Source organism: Pseudophryne corroboree, chromosome 2 (genome assembly GCF_028390025.1).
Source record: "Pseudophryne corroboree isolate aPseCor3 chromosome 2, aPseCor3.hap2, whole genome shotgun sequence".
Classification (NCBI taxonomy): domain Eukaryota; kingdom Metazoa; phylum Chordata; class Amphibia; order Anura; family Myobatrachidae; genus Pseudophryne; species Pseudophryne corroboree.
Window position 1 is genome coordinate 472,364,750 of NC_086445.1, and position 15,381 is coordinate 472,380,130.

Consider the following 15,381-nt stretch of genomic DNA (forward strand, 5'->3'; position numbering starts at 1 on the left):
GATGCCGACTCGCTCTCTAGAATACCCGGGCAATTAGCGGGAGAAACAGAAAATGAGGAGTGGATCGAAATACCCGCTGGAGAGGTCCAAGGAGTACGCCATAGTATGAGAGCAATTAGTATGACAGTAAGTGAAGCAGTAAGCACACTGGGTGCAACCTCGGAGGCCCTACCGTTCTCTTATTGTTGGATTAGCCAGATGGAGTTGGAAGATCTGCCAAGAGTAAAGACATATCAGCTTAGGAGAGAGCAACTACAGGATCCATGTATAAAATGGGTGATGCCAGGAGCCGTAACTAAGAAAGCTGGCCAGATGACAGCTGAGTGGGCTTTAGAAATCCAGCTTTTAAAGAAACAAATGAAAAACTTGGTTATGAGAAGGGGTATACTCTACCGATGCACTCAACTACCAGATGGTAGAAAAAGGTATCAACTTGTATTGCCCAGAAAACACCGTATTAAAAGCCTGCAAGCTTTACATGATCAACATGGACACTTGGGATTTGAAAAGACTTTAAAGCTAGTAACTGATAGATTTTATTGGCCAAATCTATCCAAAGAAGTAGAACAGTATTGTAAAAATTGTGGAAAATGTATATTAAGGAAAACCTTACCTCATCGAGTAGCCCCTTTAGTAAACATTAAAAGCAATGGTCCTTTGGATTTAGTATGCATGGACTTTCTAACCCTGGAAATAGATCAAGGAAAAAAGTGTAATATTTTAGTAATAACCGACCATTTTACAAGATATGCACAAGCTTACATAACACCAAATCAGAAGGCGTCCACAGTAGCAAACACCCTTTGGAGCAAATTCTTTATTCATTATGGGCTTCCAAATCGATTACACTCAGATCAAGGTAGAGAATTTGAGAGTAACCTGATCAAAGAACTTTGTAAGATGTGTGGAATTCAAAAATCTAGGACTACGCCATATCATCCCCAAGGTGACCCACAACCGGAATGCTTCAATAGAACACTACTGAATATGTTGGGAACCCTGAGTCCGTTGAACAAACATCATTGGAGACGTTATATTGACCAGCTGATACATGCTTATAACTGCACACAGAATGAGGCTACTGGATACTCACCTTATTATCTGATGTTTGGGAGAGAGGCTAAGCTACCGATAGATGTAAGTCTAGGAGTCTCGTCCGGTGAAAGTTCCTATAAATCTCATGTGAAATATGTTGAAAAATTGAGAGAAGAATTGGCTATGGCCTATCAATTAGCAGAACGGGTGGCTCGCCAGAGCGGAGAAAAGAATAAGGTCTATTACGATCGGAAGGTGCGAGACCAGGTGTTATTCCCCGGAGACAGGGTTTTGCTGAGGCAATTGGGGATGCCAAAAAAATTCAAAATTGCCAACAGATGGAGGGAAGAACCCTATATCATAATGGAAAAACTGAAAAACCTACCAGTATACCGAATACAATCCGAAAATGGGAAAGGAGCGATATTAACTCATCACAGACAGAACCTACTTCATATAGGTAGGCAGGTTCGACTGGGAGAGGAGGAAGAAATGAATGAAGGTACAGACATAAACCCTAGAGGGAGGATGGAAAATCGATCTAAAGAGAGAAAAGAGTTGGATGATAATGAAAATAATGTGGAAGCAGAGGAAGGCCAGGAATGTTACTATAAGGAACAAGAAGAAATCTTTGAAAAAGAGATTGGACCCGAACAGACTATTGATAGTCAACAGGCTGGCTCTCTATCCCATGTGGGTCCGGAAATTAATTTTAATGATTCTTCAGGAGAAGATTGGAATCTATTAAATGAAGACAGTAATGATATTCTGGGAGAGTTAGGAGATTATCCGTTATGTAGTACTGATGGAGGGGAAATGAGTAATATAAATAGACCCAAAAGAAATAGACAACCCCCTCTCATGATTACTTATGACCAGTTGGGGACTCCAGAGATTATCCCCAGAGTAATCACTCATTATAATATTGAATCTTACTGGCCTTATTTCTAATAACATACCTGAGATATATATGTTGGTGATCCCATGGTTTGAGTTAAATGGAATCACCAGGGGGAGTGTGTAACCCACTGGTTAATTAATAATAAAGTATGAATAAAAATTGTAATAAATAGATGTATATATGATATCTATATATAATATTAATAGGTACATGTAGCTTGAACTGGTGAAAATGGATGTGTATATAATATAAATATATAGAAGTACTATTAAATTATAGCAAGGACTGAGAAAAGGCTTTTAAGATGAGACTCGCGGGGAGAGAACATGCTAGAAACCCCTCGTGCAGAAGAGAGAGATACCGCGAGCACAAAGCAGTGAGGAGGCAGTTAGCCGTTGGAAGGGTCAGGAGACCAACCGACTTCACTTGCGGAGGAGAGATGAGACTGAGCAGTAGCACCAGAGGAGACGGGGACACGCAGGGACCCTAGCCGCGAATACGATAAGGAGCAGACCGGAGAGTACAGAGGCAGTGCAAGGCGCCAGCGTGCGGAGACAGCCCCATATGCCGGAGTGTAAGTACTCGTCCCTGATTGCCCGGCCATCAGTGCAGAGCCCGGTGTGAAGGCTGCCATTAGTAAAGTGCGTCAAGTGAGAAGGGCCGACGGCAGAGAGGGATAGAGCTCCGAGACAGCGGCCGAAGGAAGGACCTGGAGAGGCAGCATAACACAAGAGGAGGAGTCGGGGGAGTGACTACGCATTAGACGAGGTGGGATTGCAGCATACACCTATCACTCACACCTCACTCCAATAGCATTTCCTCCCATGGCAGTATACTAACTAGAAGTATATTGATGGATCACAGGCTCCCTCTAGTGGGAACTCTGTATAAGATACAAACTAAAATACAGAAGAAGCTATAAGAAGATGTATAGACTATAACACATTCTCTATGGTTAAAACATAAAAGAAACATAGTGCAGTGTTAAGTCAGGACTGTTTCATATACTCGTGGGCTAATTAACCCTATAGAAGAAGCACCATATCAGTAACTCAGAAATAACTAAAGACAATAAAGAGAGGGGACTGCTTTGAAATTCTGAGTAATTACTAACAAGAATAACGACAGGCTATTCTACTACCAAATTGAGACCCACTATACCCGGGAGTATTACTTGAGTATACACAGTTTAACATTTCTCTTAATCTAACCTGGATTGGGGAAAATATCTGAAGATTGAGACTTTAATATTCATTGCAGCTATCCTAAACCCATATATGGATTATAAACTTAGTGGAATTGAGGGACGGTATTAATACTGAATGAGAAATATTCACAGAGGATTGGAACATAAGGAAGAACAGGGGAATATACGACTATTACAAAGATTTTAGGGAAGGTATGTGATACCAATCCAGTTCTTCACGATAGCCACAGTCATTAACATTAAGGGCCCCAACGAGCTCATCATTGACTTCAGAGTACCCGGGTCACTCTTAGTTTTTAAATGTATACAATTTGAGATGTAATAAATACATTATTTAGGTGATTAATTGAAAAATCTAGTCTTAATATATATAATACTCAATGTCCTTGTGAAAGTATTAAACGATGTTGATTAAAGTTATACTATAAATTTTATCTACTTACCATTCATCCGGTTCCTGGTAGCAAGTTAAAAGGAGACTTGGATACTATAAGAGAAAACAGGTAAATGAATGTAAATTGTATATAATTGAATTCATATTTCATAAAGGTATTCATTGGGCTTACCCAAGCAAGCCTATATACATTGATATAAAGCTTGGGTGGAGGCACTACTATTGTAATCCATTTATAATAATATTCCAAAGTAGGGTTACATAAGACATAGGGGAATATGTATGTTTGTCTGATGAACCTTCAGTCTTGAAATAATTACAAATATGATGGTACATATACTTAGGTAGTTCTATAGAAGTGGAGATGTTGCCCATAGCAACCAATCAGTGTGTGTGTGTGTGTGTGTGTGTGTGTGTGTGTGTGTGTGTGTGTGTGAGAGAGAGAGAGAGAGAGAGAGAGAGAGAGAGAATACTGAATACTCATGAGTCAGTTTGGGTCACTGCTGTGCTCATGGAGTCAGTGGACTCTGTGGAGCTGATTGAACTGCATTGTCCTGATGACTCATGAGTCATTCTCCTTGCAAATAGTTCAGTAGTTCAGTGATTCATTACAGATCACTGATCAGTTCACTGACTCAATGACTCATACAGCCATACTAGTCAGTACAGTACCTCTAAGCTACCATGTGTGGCACTGCTGTGCTCAGGCATATGCATTGTATGGAGCTGATACTTACCGTATATACTTGAGTATAAGTCGACCCGAATATAAGCCGAGGCACCTAATTTTACCACAAAAACCTGGGAAAACTCATTGACTCGAGTATAAGCCTAGGGTGGGAAATGCAGCTCTAGCCGTACACAGCCCTTAGTGCCAGATATGCCCCACAGTGCCAGATATGCCCTCATGCTGCCAGATATGCCCCACAGTGCCAGATATGCCATCATGCTGCCAGATATGCCCCACAGTGCCAGATATGCCCTCATGCTGCCAGATATGCCCCACAGTGCCAGATATGCCCTCATGCTGCCAGATATGCCAGATATGCCCCATTGCCAGATGTGCCCTCATGCTGCCAGATATGCCAGATATGCTCCACAGTGCCAGATGTGCCCTCATGCTGCCAGATATGCCCCACTGTGCCAGATGTGCCCTCATGCTGCCAGATATGCCCCACAGTGCGAAGAAGGGTACTTACCCTCCATCGCTCCCGCATTGTCTTCTGAAGGAGGGACACGGAGGGCACAGCGCGCGGCTCTCCTGTGTCCCTCCTGCGTCTCCGTCGGCGTGTGTGTATTAAATGAAGTGCTGGTTCGTGAGCCAATCAGAGCTCACGAACGGGCAGTTCATTTAACACACACACACGCCGCCGGAGACGGAGACGCAGGAGGGACACAGGAGAGCCGCGCGCTGAGCCCTCCATGTCCCTCCTTCCACTGACTCGAGTATAAGCCGAGGGGGCTTTTTCAGCACAAAAAAACGTGCTGAAAAAGTCGGCTTATACTCGTGTATATACGGTAACTGCATATAGCCATGATTCATTCCCCCAGTATATTAGGTGACAAGCTATACTCCCTATCAGCTAAAGACACAGTGCTGAGTGCTGCATGCTATCCTGTAGGGTATGATTACTCCACAGAAGTCACAGGAGGATATGTACTATGAACCTTCAAGTGACATAAAGTAGAGCAGTTGCCCCTAGCAACCAATCAGCTTCTGTCACTTTATATACTGTTGAAGATAAATGACAGAAGCTGATTGGTTACTTTACAACATCTCCACTTTATCTCTCTCTAAGGTCTGTTACATTGGGGCAAAGGGACTTTTTTTCTTTTAATTATTGTATTTTAAAAGCAGAAAAAAGTGACTTATGACATTACTCTGAATTTGGGTCTTTCACTTGCATATTATGAAGTAAAAAGGAGTACCAACAATGGGATTAATATTGCAGAGATACATATGTCACTATAAGGTTGCTATATAACTTATTGCTTTTATTAAAAATAAAAAAAATCTGACATTTTAAACATATCTGATCATTTGAAAAAGATTATAACTCCTACAATGAGCTAGTATTAGAAATACCTACTCTATGTGTAATAGTCTAGACTAGCTCTAAAGGTGTGTACACACGGTAAGATTTTTTCATTCGATTCTGACTATATAGTCAGAATCGGATGAAAAGATAGTGCAGATCGCAAGGTGACAGTCACCTTGCGATCCCGATCCGATGCCGATGCGCGGCCCCGCGCGGTCGGCATCGGCAGAAAAAATAGGCTGTGCAGGCAAGTCAATCCTGACTATCTCTATAGAAGAGATAGTCAGGATTGACACTTAGCCAAAATCGCACATAGCCAGCATCGCAAGCACACTCATTATGTGCTTGCGATACTGGCTAAGTGCCGACCCGGCCCCCAGTCGCACGGTGAGAATCGGATAAGTCCGAATCTCACCGTGTGTACACACCTTTAATCTATTCACTCCTTTCAGTCTCAGTCAGTGAGTGAAATGATGAACTAAATGAACTACATGAACTAATCTTCTGAACTAATCTTTTGAGTGAACTAGATCATAATGAACTAATCACCGAAGTGAACTAGATTTCCCATCACTAGAGCCCAGGAAGATTCCCTGATGAGGACACAGCAGCCAGGTGAGGCATCCTATTAGGAATTTAAAAAAAAAATCCACCATCGGAACACCATTGAATGATCACCATTCGATGGTGGCAAACATTGGCAGGTCACCATCGAATGGTAAAAACACTACCATCGATAGGAAAACATTGATGTTTCTGAAACATCGATGTCCATCCCAAGTGACAGCTGCACCGTGCCTCCCCTCGCCTAGTGCCTAGTAACCAATGGGAATCCACCCACATGTGACGTGCGCCCTCTCCTCCTGTACCCGCCATTTATGAGGAGCGTTAGGAGGCACAAACGCTCCTCCTGGTCCTTGGACGCCAGCCAGTGGGGCAAAGCTGTAAGGTATTTGCTATGAAAATGTGATGCCGAGGGGTGGGATTGGCGCGCGAGATTGTCAGGGAATCTGAGGGATTAATTTGATTAAGAAAGTATGATTTTTTGAGGATAGTATGTAACTGATCATCTGATATATAAAAATGAAAATTTGTCCTTCTGTCCTGTCTTTCTATCCAAATCCACAGTTTACAAGCGAAGATCGTGAAATTTTACATATGAGCGTATTAAAACATGGCGGAGGCAACTAAAACTATTTGAAATCCCTAGCACCGCTAGGGGGGCAGACAGCAGCACAGAGTATATCAGGAGACAGCATAACTCCGGGGGGGGGGGAGACACCCCTAGCACCAGAGGCAGAACTCTGGGAGGCAACGGAGTCAGCTGCCGCCGGGCTCCTGCTTTGAAGGGGGGCACCTCTCCTCCTGTTCTGTGTGTTCAGCAACAATAATCAATTAAGTTAATTGACAGCAGCTGGTATTTCTTCCGTAGCCGACTTCCCCACTAGTCACTGCACCTTACAAATCACACCCTCTTTATTATAGATTTACTGGAAGCAGACACCTTACTGATGAAGCTATTTGCTCCTATAAAGGAAACATGAGAATTTTATTTATTTATTTATTTATTACCAGTTATTTATATAGCGCACACATATTCCGCAGCGCTTTACAGATAATATTTTGGCCATTCACATCAGTCCCTGCCCCAGCGGAGTTTACAATCTATATTCCCTACCACATGTACACACACACACATTCACGCTAGGGTTAATTTTGTAGGGAGCCAATAAACCTACCAGTATATTTTTGGATTGTGGGAGGAAACCGGAGTACCCGGAGGAAACCCACGCAAGTACGGGAGAATTCTAACTATATGAAGTTATTTCTCTGACAATTACACGTAACTTCATATAGTTAGAATTCTCATACTTCCTATGCAAGAGCAGATATCTCCATCAGTAAGGTGCATGCTTCCAGTGTAATAGGTTGTGGGTTCTAATCCTGGATATGACACTTGCAAATTAATTGTCAGAGAAATAATCAGCATTGTGAGTGACTGAGCAGATCTATGTAGTGTGTGGTTGGACCCCTACATAGATCTGCCTAGTTGCAACGGTTTTGTGGTAGCTTCATATAGTTAGAATTAGAGATGAGCGGGTTCGGTTTTACTCGGTGTTACTCGGATCTCAAAACGGCATCTTATTGGCTCTCGGATGATATATGGGGGGGGGGGCACCAATATTTTTCTTGCCTCCGGGCAACTGGGATAAACTTACGCCACTACCTAGCACCCCTAGGGGTGAGACAGCAGCAGTGAATATTTCAGCAGACAGCATAACTGTGGAATGCCTGCAGCAATTTACAACAAACTTGGTACACATATGACTTACACTCTGGAAACAAACACTGTGGGGTCAGACACCCCTAGCACCCCTAGGGGTGGGACAGCAGCACAGAGTATATCAGCAGACAGCAAAACTATGGAAGGCCTGGACCAATTTACAAAAAACTTGGTACACATATGACTTACAAGCTGGGAGCAAACACTGTGGGGGTAAGACACCCCTAGCACCACTAGGGGTGAGCCAGCAGCACAGAGTTTTTCAGCAGACAGCATAACTCTGGAATGCCTGAAGCAATTTACACCAAACTTGCTACACATATAGGTGGTCATTCCGAGTTGTTCGCTCGTTGCCGATTTTCGCTGTATTGCGATTAGTCGCTTACTGCGCATGCACAAGGCTCGCAGAGTGCATGCGCTCAGTTATTTTACACAAAAGTTAGGTATTTTACTCACGGCATAACGAGGAATTTTCATCATTCTGGTGATCGTACTGTGATTGACAGGAAGTGGGTGTTTCTGGGCGTAAACTGGCCATTTTCTGGGAGTGTGTGAAAAAATGCTGGCGTTTCTGGGAAAAACGCGGGTGTGTCTGAAGAAACGGGGGAGTGTCTGGGCGAACGCTGGGTGTGTTTGTGACGTCAAACCAGGAACGAAACTGACTGAACTGATCGCAATGGCTGAGTAAGTCTCGAGCTATTCAGAAACTGCTAAGAAATTTCAATTCGCAATTCTGCTAATCTTTCGTTCGCAATTCTGCTAAGCTAAGATACACTCCCAAAGGGCGGCGGCTTAGCGTGTGCAATGCTGCTAAAAGCAGCTAGCGAGCGAACAACTCGGAATGAGGGCCATAGATAGGGGCCAATTCAGTAAGGTTAGCAAATTCTGCTAATCAGCAGAATTTGCTAACCATTAGAAGCATGCTGACCGGCGCCTCCCCTCCTGCTTCAAGCAGAAATTTGCGAACTTAGAAATTAAGGATGACTCCTGCCGGCGCAGCTTAGCTTCGGCCGCAGGAGTCCGGGCACCATTTTTGCTGTCGCAGCGGCTGCGTGAGATGTCATGCAGCCGCTGCGGCTGCACCCTCGACACGCCCCCGTTCGTGCGTACCAGCCCACCCAGAAAACAGAGCGTTGCCGCCCCGCGACGGCCTCTGCCTCATTGACAGGCAGAGGCGATCGTATTTTCTGCGGCCCCCCGCAGAAAATGCGAGCGCATGCGCAGTAGTGCCTGCTCAGGCGCCTGTGGCCCCTCAGCAAAAATTCTGTACAAATTGCTACTTGCGATTCATACTGAATTTGCCCCATGACTTACACTCTGGGGACAAACACTGTGGGGTAACACACCACTAGCACCCCTAGGGGTGGGCCAGCAGCACAGACTATATCAGGACATGCATGATATGTCAGTGATGACAGTGCTGCATGTGACAGGACCAGTGACATGATGTGAGGAGGGGAATGCAGGTAGCACAAACCCACACACTGAGAGTTATATAGTGGAAGTAGCACGGTCCCCCAGCAGCACAGAGCATATCAGGAGATATATAATGTGCTGCGCTATATAAGAAACTGTAAAAAAAAAATGATAATTTCACAGGGGCACTGACATGATGTGAGGAGGGAATGGAGGCAGCAGGAAGCCACAGACTGAGAGTTATATAGTGGAAGGAGCAGGGTCCCCCAGCGGCACAGAGTATATCAGGAGATGAGTGATGTGTCAGTGAGGACAGGGCTGCATGTGACAGGGGCAGTGACATGATGTGAGGAGGGGAATGGAGGCAGCAGGAAGTCACAGACTGAGAGTTGTATAGTGGGAAGAGCAGGGTCCCCTGGGGGACCAAAAAGGGGTCCGTCCACTACACAAAGTGCGTCAGGGAACTAAGATATGCCTATATACTAGATCTCCAACCAACGTAAATTAACAAACAACTATCATTCTAATTTACAATCCTCATCCCGTAGCGAAGCACGGGTATTCAGCTATCTACAATGTTATTTATACTGTGTGTTCAATATTTACATTTATTTTTGTAAACAGACATTCTTAAAATCCCAGGCAACACCAGGTACTCCAGCTAGTGTGTATATAATATTTATTTATTTCCTGATACAAATGTTATGTCCCTGTATCTCCCCCTCAGCACCCTAACCCTCCCTGTATCTCCTCCTCATCGCCCTCACCCTCCCTGTAACTCCCTCTAGCGTCCCTGCCCTCACCCTCCCTGTATCTTCCCCTCAGCACCCTCACCGTCCCTGTATCTCCCCCTCAGTTTCCCTGCCCTCACCCTCCCTGTATCTCCTCAGCACCCTCACCCTCCCTGTATCTACCCCTCAGCGTCCTCACCCTCCCTGTATCTCCCCCTCAGCGTCCCTGCCCTCACCCTCCCTGTATCTCACTCTAGCGTCCCTGCCCTCACTCTCCCTGTATCTCCCCCTCAGTGTCCCTGCCCTCACCCTCCCTGTATCTCTCACTTAGCATCCTCACCCCCCCCTGTATCTACCCATCAGCGTTCCTGCCCTCACCCTCCCTGTATCTCCCCCATAGCACCTTCACCCTCCCTGTATCTCCCCCTCAGTGTCCCTGCCCTTACCCTCCCTGTATCTCCTCCTCAGCGCCCTCATCCTCCATGTATCTCCTCCTCAATGCCCTCATCCTCCCTGTATCTCCTCCTTAGTGCCTTCATCTTCCCTGTATCTCCCTCTAGCGTCCCTGTCCTCACCCTCCCTGTATCTTCCCCTTAGCACCTTCACCCTCCCTGTATCTCCCCCTCAGTGTCCCTGCCCTTACCGTCCCTGTATCTCCTCCTCAGCGCCCTCATCCTCCATGTATCTCCTCCTCAATGCCCTCATCCTCCCTGTATCTCCTCCTTAGTGCCTTCATCTTCCCTGTATCTCCCTCTAGCTTCCCTGTCCTCACCCTACCTGTATCTCCCACTTAGCACCCTCATCCTCCCTGTATCTCCCCCTCAGCTCCCCTGCCCTCACCCTCCCTGTACCTCCCCCTAGGTTGGGACGTGTATAAGGGCTCTACTGTGCGGTGTTATGTGAAGTGATACTATTACGTGACCACCCCCCTATATATTCCACTAGGGGGCGCTAAAATATATATTTGCATACCAAAAAAATTAGGCTCAGGCCGTCCCTATTTGCGCCCATTAGTTTTAGAGCCGCCTCTAGGACAGCAGCCCAGTTCCTCTACCTCCACCCACTGCACACTGTGCATCTGTATATCGCTCCCAGCCTCAAGAACCCTCCCTCCTCTAGTCACCAGTGTATGTATCCAGCCACCCCAACACAAGTTTCTCTAACGTCCTAAGTGGATGCTGGGGACTCCGTAAGGACCATGGGGATTAGCGGCTCCGCAGGAGACTGGGCACAACTAAAGAAAGCTTTAGGACTACCTGGTGTGCACTGGCTCCTCCCACTAAGACCCTCCTCCAGACCTCAGTTAGATTCTTGTGCCCGGCTGAGCTGGATGCACACTAGGGGCTCTCCTGAGCTCCTAGAAAGAAAGTATATTTTAGGTTTTTTTATTTTACAGTGAGATCTGCTGGCAACAGACTCACTGCAGCGAGGGACTAAGGGGAGAAGAAGCGAACCTACCTAACTGGTGGTAGCTTGGGCTTCTTAGGCTACTGGACACCATTAGCTCCAGAGGGATCGACCGCATGGAACCGGCCATTGATGTTCGGTCCTGGAGCTGCGCTGCAGGCCCCCTTACAGAGCCAGAAGCAAGAAGAGTCCGGAAAATCGGCGGCAGAAGACATCAGTCTTCACCAAGGTAGCGCACAGCACTGCAGCTGTGCGCCATTGCTCCTCATACACACTTCACACTCCGGTCACTGAGGGTGCAGGGCGCTGGGGGGGGGCGCCCTGAGCAGCAATAAAAACACCTTGGCTGGCAAATATATCACAATATATAGCCCTAGAGGCTATATATGTGATAAATACCCCTGCCAGAATCGATAAAAAAGCGGGAGAAAAGTCAGCGAAAAAGGGGCGGAGCTATCTCCCTCAGCACACTGGCGCCATTTTCTCTTCACAGTGCAGCTGGAAGACAGCTCCCCAGGCTCTCCCCTGTAGTTTTCAGGCTCAAAGGGTTAAAAAGAGAGGGGGGGGGCACTAAATTTAGGCGCAATATTGTTTATACAAGCAGCTATTGGGGGAAAAATCACTCAGTTATAGTGTTAATCCCTGCATTATATAGCGCTCTGGTGTGTGCTGGCATACTCTCACTTTGTGGGGTCCTGTCCTCAGTCAGAGCATTCCCTGTGTGTGTGCTGTGTGTCGGTACGGCTGTGTCGACATGTGGGACGAGGAAGGTTACGTGGAGGTGGAGCAGAGGCCGATAAATGGGATGTCGCCCACTGTGGGGCCGACACCAGAGTGGATGGATAGGTGGAAGGTATTAACCGACAATGTCAACTCCTTACATAGAAGGCTGGATGACGTAAAACAGCGGTGGGACAGCCGTCTTCTCAGCCCGCGCCTGCCCAGGCGTCTCAAAGGCCATCAGGGGCTCAAAAAAGCGCCCGTTACCTCAGATGGCAGACACAGATGTCGACACGGAGTCTGACTCCAGTGTCGACGAGGTTGAGACATATACACAATGCACTAGGAATATCCGTTACATGATCTCGGCAATGAAAAATGTGTTACATATTTCTGACATGAACCCAAGTACCACATAAAAGGGGTTTTATTTTTGGGGAGAAAAAGCAGCCAGTGTTTTGTTCCCCCATCAGATGAATGAATGAAGTGTGTAAAGTAGCGCGGGTTCCCCCGATAAGAAACTGGTAATTTCAAAAAAGTTACTGATGGCGTACCCTTTCCCGCTAGAGGATAGGTCACGTTGGGAGATATCAATTAGGGTGGATAAGGCGCTCACACGTTTGTCAAAAAAGGTGGCATTGCCGTCTTAGGATACGGCCACCTTGAAGGAGCCTGCTGATAAAAAGCAGGAGGCTATCCTGAAGTCTGTAAATACACACTCAGGTTATATACTGAGACCTGCAATTGCCTCAGCATAAATAGTGCTGCTGCAGCGTGGTCTGATACCCAGTCAGATAATATTAAAACTCTAAGACAGGGATAATAGTTTGCTAACATAGAGCATATTAAAGACGTCGTCTTAGATATAAAGGATGCACAGAGGGATATTTGCCGGCTGGCATCCAGAATTAATGCAATGTCCATTCTGCCAGGAGGGTGTTAGAAACCCGGCAGTGGACAGGTGATGCTGCCTATAAAAGACACATGGAGATTCTGCCTTATAAGGGTGAGGAATGGTTTGGGGATGGTCTCTGGGACCTCGTATCCACAGCAACGGCTGGGAAGAAATTTTTTTACCTCAGGTTTCCTCACAGCCTAAGAAAGCACTGTATTTTCAGGTACAGTCCTTTTGGCTTCAGAAAAGCAAGCGGGTCAAAGGCGCTTCCTTTCTGCACAGAGACAAGGGAAGAAGGAAAAAGCTGCACCAGCAGCCAGTTCCCAGGATTAAAAAATCTTCCCCCGCTTCCTCTGAGTCCACCGCATGATGTTGGGGCTCCACAGGTGGAGACAGGTGCGGTAGGGGCGCGTCTCGGGAACTTCAGGGACCAGTGGGCTTGCCCACAGGTGGATCCCTAGGTTCTGCAAATAGTATCACAGGGATACAGGCTGGAGTTCGAGGCGACTCCCCCTCGCCGTTACCTCACATCAGCCTTGCCCGCTGCCCTCGGAGAAGGTAGTACTGGCGGCAATTCACAAGCTGTACTTCCAGCAGGTGAAATCAAGGTACCCCTCCTTCAACAAAGCCGGGGTTACTATTCCAAAATGTTGTGGTACCGAAACCAGACGGTTCGGTGAGGCCCATTCTAAAATTGAATGCCTTGAACACTTATATACGAAGGTTCAAGTTCAAAATGGAATCGCTCAGGGCGATTATTGCAAGCCTGGAGAATTTCATGGTATCACTGGACATCAAGGATGCTTACCTGCATGTCCCTATTTACCCTCTTCACCAGGAGTACCTCAAAATTGTGGTACAGGATTGTCATTACCAATTCCAGACGTTGCTGTTGGTCGGTCCCCGGCACAGAGGTATTTACCAAGGTAATGGCCGAAATAATTATCCCGTACTTGGACGATCTCCTTATAAAGGCGAGGTCCAGGGAGCAGTTGTTCGGCGGAGTAGCACTATCTCAGGAAGTGCTACAACAGCACGGCTGGATTCTGAATATTCCAAAGTCGCAGCTGGTTCCTACGACGCGTCTACTGTTCCTGGGTATGGTTCTGGACACAGAACAGGATAAAAAGGGTTTCTCCCGGAGGAGAAGTCCAAGGAGTTGTCGTCTCTAGACAGAGACCTCCTAATACGTATACAGGTGTCGGTGCATCAATGCACGCGAGCCCTGGGAAGGATGGTAGCTTCTTACGAAGAAATTCCATTCGCCAGGTCCCATGCAAGGATTTTCCAGTGGGATCTGTTGGACAAGTGATCTGGGTCGCATCTTCAGATGCATCGGCGGATAACCCTGTCTCCAAGGGCCAGGGTGTCGCTGTTGTGGTGGCTGCAGAGTGCTCATCTTCTAGGGGGCCGCAGATTCGGCATACAGGACTGGGTCCTGGTGACCACGGATGCCAGCCTTCAAGGCTGGGGGGCAGTCACACAGGGAAGAAACTTCCAAGGCTATGGAAAAGTCAGGAGACTTCCCTACACATAAATATTCTGGAACTAGGGGCCATTTACAATGCCCTAAGTCAGGCTAGACCCCTGCTTCAACACCGGCCGGTGCTGATCCAGTCAGACAACATCATGGCGGTCGCTCATGTAAACCGTCAGGGCGGCACAAGAAGCAGGATGGCGATGGCAGAAGCCACAAGGATTCTCCGATGGGCGGAAAATCATGTGTTAGCACTGTCAGCAGTGTTGATTCCCGGAGTGGACAACTGAGAAGCAGACTTTCTCAGAAGACACGACCTCCACCCGGGAGAGTGGAGACTTCATCCAGAAGTTTTCCAAATGATTGTACACCATTGGGAAAGGCCACAGGTGGACATGATGGCGTCCCGCCTCAACAAAAAGCTACAAAGATATTGCGCCAGGTCAAGGGACCCTCAGGCGATAGCTGTGGACGCTCTGGTAACACCGTGGGTGTACCAGTCGGTGTATGTGTTCCCTTCTCTGCCTCTCTTACCCAGGGTAATGAGAATAATAAGAAGGAGAGGAGTAAGAACTATACTCATTGTTCCGGGTTGGCCAAGAAGAGCTTGGTAACCAGAACTCCAAGAAATGATCTCAGAGGACCCATGGCCTCTGCCGCTCAGACAGGACCTGCTGCAGCAGGGGGCCTGTCTGTTCCAAGACGTACCGCGGCTGCGTTTGACGGCATGGCGGTTGAACGCCGGATCCTGAAGGAAAAGGGCATTCCGGAGGAAGTTATCCCTACGCTATTTAAAGCTAGGAAAGAAGTGAACGCAAACCATTATCACCGCATATGGTGGAAATATGTTGCGTGCTGTGAGGCCAGGAAGGCCC